The sequence below is a fragment of the Eubalaena glacialis genome, chromosome 6 (assembly GCF_028564815.1).
Source record: "Eubalaena glacialis isolate mEubGla1 chromosome 6, mEubGla1.1.hap2.+ XY, whole genome shotgun sequence".
In the NCBI taxonomy this organism is placed as follows: domain Eukaryota; kingdom Metazoa; phylum Chordata; class Mammalia; order Artiodactyla; family Balaenidae; genus Eubalaena; species Eubalaena glacialis.
Genome location: NC_083721.1, coordinates 111,787,828 through 111,795,968, shown reverse-complemented (window position 1 = coordinate 111,795,968; position 8,141 = coordinate 111,787,828).

Sequence of the window (8,141 nt, the reverse complement as noted above, 5' to 3'; positions counted from 1 at the left end):
GAAATGTGTTCTCTCTTTCCCACTAAGACTCTGAAGATGGGAAATTCTTCAAACAGAAAGGGAGTTCATTCACTAAGAAGCCAAAAAAGAACTACAAATGGCCTCTACAAGAATCTCTCACTTTTCCTGGAAGTAAGTAAAGCTAAAGGAAATTACTTGGTCTGCGTTTTCTTCTGTGTCTATAGTTTGCTGTGTTCTGAGACTAGACCTAACTTCAAGTTCCCAAGTTCATTTTCACGTGTCTTGGATTCATTAGTCCCTCCGACACACATATATTTTATTAAGCACTAAGTAAAGTTGCTCAGTTCATACCTAGCATACCGAGTTCTTATGTTGGTTTCCCACATTGTGCTATGGTATGTTCTTATATCTAAAATTTGCGAAGTATGGGCAGGTATTACACATTGCAAAATATTGATGCATCCTTAATTACATGTGGAATACGAAATAACAATGCCCATTTCCGTACTCTGGACAATTATCCTAAAATTTCCATTTTACGTTATAAGTAGATCTCATTTTTAGAGGGCACAAACACTGGTATATGCCAGGAACTATGAGGTTTAACATGTTTTTGTAGCCCTGAGATCCTAACTTGCCCAGGAAAAAAAAAGTTTGTGCTGGCTCAAAGACATCTCTAAAACTTCTTCTCCCTGTCTGTATGCTTTGATTATTTCTAAAACATTTTCTGGCCTTGTAAATTATAGCTCCTCCTGCCATTTGTTGGCAGACACTTTGAAAGGAGTGGTAATATATACTTTTCAGGAACAACTGAATGGTATAATTTCAAACCTACATAGTCACTGTTAAGCAGCCTAGCCTAGTTCTGACAGGTGAATCCAAATCTTCTCTTTGGGAATATATTAGGTTATTATCCGAAATACAAAATCAAATGAATTCTCAACCAAAGCTTTCTCAGAGTCATTTCTTTCAGTGGGAAACTTTCTTTGTTCCCATGAGAAGGAAAGAGGTCATCTTTACCCGAGAACAAGCATCCAGTTCAAACCAGAAAAAGTATAAAGTAGTCAATCCCAATATACAATTAACAGAAATAACTTTGGAGGAGGGACCCAGTATTCCCACAACCTATCTTCCTAATGCAGAACTCTAAATTTCCTTTTGGGAAAATAAAACAAGGGTCAGGTTAGTTTTGAAACACAGAGTAATTCTAAATGCAAAGGGTTCTAGCTCTAAGCAAAGAATAATCATAGGGCTTTTATGAGTTACCAGATTCTACCAGTTCTATGCATTTTTCTATGGAGAAGGTGCATAGCTTTCAACAGAATCAAAAAGGGATACATCTCGAAAAGTAAAAGTTAAGAAACAGTACTCTGGAGACTTCCCTGGTGGTCCAGTGGTTAAGAATCCACCTTCCAATGCAGGGGACGTGGGTTCAATCCCTGGTTGGGGAACTAAGATCCCACATGTTGCGAGGCAGCTAAGCCTGGGCGCCACAACTATTGAGCCCACACGCTCTGGAGCCTGTGCCACAACTAGCGAGAAGCCCACGCGCCACAATGAAGAGACCATGTGCCATAACTAAGACCCAACGCAGCCACATAAATAAATAAATATTAAAAAAAAGGAAAGAAAGAAAAGAAACAATGCTCTGGAGAATAAAATAAAGAGCCCCTTCCCTGGTCCAAGGGTGGGTTCTTCAACCACCACCACCCAGCCATCTAACTGAAACAATGAAAGGTAAAGTCAATTTTCCAAATTCAAAATTTCTCTGGAGTTCTAGTTTCCATGTTTCTTAGATATGAGGACACAAACTGCCAACATCCTTATTTTAAAGGGATTTCTATAAGGGACTGAATTATTCTTTCATTCCTTCGAGAACAGTGAGTCCCTAGTGGCTGTCCCATCTGGTGTATATAGACATGGTCACCCTCACCACCATTCCCAGCCCGAGCCATCACATGGTGGCAGGTGACAGTACTGTTCAAGGAGCAGAGATGTCCCTCTGCAGCAGGAGACATTGTCATATAGAAAGAAGCAATAACTATGAGTGTGGCATTCGAGTCATAAAAATGGCAATCGTTAAACTTTAAAATGCTGCTTGGCAGTGTAAAATTCTAAACAGTAAAGTAGGTTCTTCTGATACTTTCCATTGTGTTTCCACAAAATTTAAAGGAGATAGTTGTCATCAGATATGGCTGATGACACTAAATGATTCTTTTTACGACACTAAAAATATTCTGATTTGTAATCCAGATAGTCCAGTTCTCATCTGTTTGTGATTATAAAAGAAGTCATGACTGAAGTAATCATTAGCCTTTTATTTTTCAGAAATTTGTCTGTTTTAAATTGTCCTCCATTAATTTTAGGGGCCCCCTACAATCCCAGTGTACTTTGTTCATTATGGTGTGACACCAACATTCCCCAAAGTGTGTTCCCTGGAACACTAGACCCAGAAGATGCCCAGAAAGAAAGAGACTTAAAGTCTGGCAAATACTGTATCTAGATCCCTCCTTGGCAAGAGGCCATGCACATTCAATTAGTACAGGTGCTAAGAAGTCCTATTTTGCGTTCTTTAATCTAGTCACTTAACTCCTGACCCAGAAAATGAAGATTTTGTGGTAGAAGCAGATGTTTACTTTCAGCTGTAACATTCTGTAACTTTTATGATTTCGTCCTTGTTAAGTAGGTAGGGCAAATATCAGCTGCTCCATGTTGGAAATGAGAAAATTAAGGCATGAAAAGGTTAAATTATTTATTTAATATCACCCAGGGTATATGTGACAAAGCTGAGACTCAAGTCCAAGTCTTTCTATTACTCTGCTGGTTTGAGGCATCCAAATAGTCACAAGAGACTGGGACAGTCGCTTACTACACGCCACATAAACATAGAAACACACCTGGGCCTTCAGAGAAGCCACTGAAGGAAAAATTTCCTAGTCACATAATTTTCCCCAAATCCTTGATCTTATTATCCTACCCTATTACCTTATCAAGGCCAGGAAATTCCTACTGCTTTCTCTCACCAACCCACACCCAAATTGTGTGTCAACCTTTCTCAATTCACAGCAATTAGGGATGACAAATCTGAAAATTTCAAGAAATGATGAAATGTAATGAACTGGAGAGAAAAAAAACCGCAAACCCTATATTTAAGGTTTAAAACATTCCTTTATACCTTCACAAATGTAAAATTACTCATTAGTTTATGGAACATGAAATATTATCAATTGTAATTTGATTTGCTCACAAAATCATTAGGTTTCATTATAGTTCAAATAAACCATTTAATGGATTAATTAAATTTACATTTAAATGTATTATATTTTCATATAAGTGGAACATTTTATTGCCAAACCTTAAACAATTTAGCTAGTTTTAATATTTTTGAATTTTTGAGAAGCAGGCAAACTCTTGAGAATAAGTGAAACATTATACGTCAGTGAGACAGAAGGTTATTATATTTTCTGGGCAGACTCTTCCAGTATAGGACAGAAGAAAGACCATAGTTTTTACCAAAAGAGCTCAGAAAAAAACATCTTTTTGCATGGTGAAACTATCACCACATGCAAGTGTGTCCGGATCAGTCTCAGTTGTCTAGAAACTTCTACGAGCAATTTCTGCCTTTCAAAAGTTTCCTTTGGAAACAATAAATGCTGGAGAGGGTGTGGAGGAAAGGGAACACTCTTGCACTGTTGGTGGGAATGTAAATTGATACAGCCACTATAGAGAACAGTACGGAGGTTCCTCAAAAAACTACAAATAGAACTACCATATGACCCAGCAATCCCACGACTGGGCATATACCCTGAGAAAACCATAATTCAAAAAGAGTCATGTACCAAAATATTCATTGCAGCTGTATTTACAATAGCCAGGACATGGAAGCAACCTAAGTGTCCATCATCGGATGAATGGATAAAGAAGATGTGGCACATATATACAATGGAATATTACTCAGCCATAAAAAGAAATGAAATGGAGGTATTTGTAATGAGGTGGATGGAGTTAGAGTCTGTCATACAGAGTGAAGTAAGTCAGAAAGAGAAAAACAAATACAGTATGCTAACACATATATATGGAATCTAAGGAAAAAAAAAAAAAAGGCCATGAAGAACCTAGTGGCAAGACGGGAATAAAGACACAGACCTACTAGAGAATGGACTTGAGGATATGGGGAGGGGGAAGGGTGAGATGTGACAGGGTGAGAGAGTGTCAGGGACATATATACACTACCAAATGTACAATAGATAGCTAGTGGGAAGCAGCCGCATAGCACAGGGAGATCAGCTCGGTGCTTTGTGACCACCTAGAGGGGTGGGATGGGGAGGGTGGGAGGGAGGGAGATGCAAGAGGGAAGAGATATGGGAACATATGTATATGTATAACTGATTCACTTTGTTATAAAGCAGAAACTAACACACACACACACACACACACACACACAAAAGTTTCCTTTGCATCTTTTTGTGGGCTTCTGAAAATTAGTTTTGTCCTAAGTGAAACAAGTTTCTTATTGCCTGTTTTCCAACACAGCTCACTTTCTTCCACCAGAGGCAGCCTTGTGTGGATGTGCCTGACTCAGATGCAAGAAAGAGCCTTCCCCATCCCTGCTCCATGCAAATTCCATAACGTTAGAGCCTCCCTGGCGTACCACCTAGGAGTCTGAAAAATGCTGGCCAGTCCCCCTGCACTTCCTTCACCCCACCCCATCAGCAGCCTCCAGGTGGCTCCTTTTCCTGAAACTCCTCAGCTGTATCATTGCTTGGCTTCATCTCTTCTCACCTAATCCTCACCCCACAGTTGCCTCTTGTTTTTCAACACAGGTAGGTCTTAAAAACAAAATTGATCAACTATGTGTTTAAGAAGAATCCAAGTGTGTATAAGGTCCTTTCCCTGCCATTTCATTCATCCCCTCAACAGACTTTTATTAGGAGCCTGCTCTGGCTGGTTTGCGCTGGGTGCCAAGGATGCAGAAAGTGTTAAAACAGGACCCTGGCCTAAAAAAGCTCAGTCTAGCAGAAAAGACATTGTGTCCAAAATAAATTATGACACCACAGAATACACACAGTGACAAGTGCTGAAGAAATACAGAGAAGGAAGCAAATTACTCTACTGGGAGAGTTAGAGAAAGGAGGTGACCTTACAACCAGGTCCTTGAAGGTAGATAGGAGTTTATCAGTCTGCAAATCTGAGCACAAGTATACCAGAGGCAGTGGCATATTTTAATTGAAATAAATAGGATGACTACATGCATTTTAACTTCAAACTTACATGCCAATAAAGTTTTGGAGATGCAAATACTGTCAACCTCAAAATCTCTGTGAGAGAAATTTACACTTTCTGACCCAAAGGAAGGACATCAATCAACTTTTGGCATTCCCTCCACCTTACCTCACAGTCCTGTCAGGAACCTCTCCACACCTTCACCAACAATGATTTAAGTAGGTTATCCCTTCTCCCAAGTTTTCAGGCCTACTGGTTAACATACCCTCCTTCACACCTGATAAATGAACCAGCAATTCATTCTCGTGGAAATGCAGCTTTAAAGGTTCTTAAAATAATAAATTAAAACTTGCAGTTGCCATCTAGGTTAAAATAATCTTTAGAGGGCTTCCCTGGTGGCGCAGTGGTTGAGAATCTGCCTGCTAATTCAGGGGACACGGGTTCGAGCCCTGGTCTGGGAAGATCCCACGTGCCACGGAGCAGCTAGGCCCGTGAGCCACAACTACTGAGCCTGCGCGTCTGGAGCCTGTGCTCCGCAACAAGAGAGGCCGCGATAGTGAGAGGCCCGCGCACCGCGATGAAGAGCGGCCCCCGCTTGCCACAACTAGAGAAAGCCCTCGCACAGAAACGAAGACCCAACACAGCCAAAAAAAAAAAAAAAAAAAAAAAAAAGCATCAGCCTCAAATCCAACCCATTCCTTTAAAAAAAAAAATAATAATAATCTTTAGACTGACTATTGGCAGAGCATTTAGTCATAGCTCATGATGTAATATGGTTCCACCACATTCAGTTCTAATTTGTGCCTGAGGGGAAGTTCCCCGTAAAGGTGGATGGCACAATGTCAAAAGTGTCTGAATGTCTGGCATTACGTAGGCATAATAGCTAACTACAGTTTGGGGGGGATTTAGTCATGATTTATCCATGATCCTGGTTTTCCTTATCTCGAAAACAAAAATTAAAAAATGAACAAAACTTCTGTTCCCCCCCTCTCTTCTATATCTCCTTTATTTCCCCACCAAATTCGGGGTGCAAATGACCCCTCCACTTACATTTTATTACCACCCGTTCCCTTCTACAACCCCTCCCACCCCTACTCAGTGAGCTCTTTGTCAGGCCACTCCAATCCTATTGTAGCGATTCTGCCACTTGAAGATCTCTAATGACCCCTATACTGGAATCAAATGTTCCCATCAATGCTTAATATTTTATACCACATTATGTATTATTCCTGCCCACCATCCCTTCTTCTCAAAGCCATCTTCTCTCTCAGTTCTGGATGCAGTCATTCATCAGACATCTATTGATCTACGCAAGTCTGTGTTAGGCACTGGGATTAGCACCATCTCTGCTTTCAAGAATTTATAATCCAATAGGGAAGTCAGAAAAGAGTCCCGTAGAAACGAACAGGCATGGCATGTTAATGGGAGATTCACTGGGTGTAACAAACCAAAGCCAAAAAAAAAAATGTCCTGGAGAATGTGAGCTGGGTTCAGAAGGTCAAGGTTGAGTTCATAAGGAAAGAAAAGCAGGCAGCACATTCCTGGAGAAAAACTACATCTGTGCTTCTCCAGTCCTGTTTCCCTACCTGTCATTCTCTCTACATCTTTTCCATTTTGATTCTGGGTATAAACAGAGGCTCAGTCCTCATTCCTCAGTACTTTCTCTACCCATTTTCACTCATTAACAAAGCCTACTTCATAGTTTAGCCACCTGCAATATAAGATGATAGTCAAATCTGAACTTCCTGCCCAAGATCCCCAACTCCCTGCAGCCCAGCCCTGCATGAGGAGCACGCCATTTCCTGGTTGTCAGTATTTTCAGACCCTGGCTCGTTATCGGCCCATGAACAGCATCCCCTTCATAACTTGAGGATTTCCAGCAATAGCACCATCCTTCTTCCAGGAACTAGAATTCAAAACCTTGAGAAGAATCTTTTCCTTTTCTCCTTTCTCCCTACTCAGTTTTCCATGTATTCATTAATGAACAGAACTACGTTCATCATAGCTTCCCCCTCTTCTATAACCTCTAATGAACTCTCTTTTGCCCTCAAAATAAAATAAATTCTTAATCTAGATTTAAAATTCTCCATAACCTGGTTCCTTATCCAATCCCAGAACCAATACCACGTGCTCTCGCCACATTAATATAACATTTGATGGTTTTGAAAGGGTCTTCCCAAAGCACTTCTGCAAACATGATTTCTTTTGCTCTACCACAATGCCCTGATAAGATAGGCAAGGCAGGCATTATTATTCCTCTTTTTTTAGAAGACAAAACCAAGACTCAGTGAAACAGAGTCGATCAGGTCTTCTAATTTTTAACTCAGTGCTCCTTCCCATTGGCTCACATTATGTTTCATGTTTTGATTTTGTTACATAACTGCAACATCAATTGTTTCATTCTCTCCAAGTTGTGAGCTTCTAAAAAGAAGGAAAACTGTCCAAGATTTTTTTCTGTAACTCCTCAGCACGTGGCACGTGGCACTGCCCTGTGCATCAAAAAGACACTCAAAGATAAGGTGACCATATGTGCGTGGGTTTATCTCTGGGCTTTGCAGCACTATTTACAATAGCCATGACATGGAAGCAACCTGTGTCCATCGACAGATGAATGGATAAAGAAGATGTGGCACATATATACAATGGAATATTACTCAGCCATAAAAAGAAATGAAATTGAGTTATTTGTAGTGAGGTGGATGGACCTAGAGTCTGTCATACAGAGTGAAGTAAGTCAGAAAGAAAAACAAATACCGTACGCTAACACATATATATGGAATCTAAAAAAAAAAAATGGTTCTGAAGAACCTAGGGGCAGAACAGGAATAAAGACGCAGACATAGAGAATGGACTTGAGGACACGGGGAGGGGGAAGGGTAAGCTGGGACAAAGTGAGAGAGTGGCATTGACATATATACACTACCAAATGTAAAATAGATAGCTAGTGGGAAGCAGCC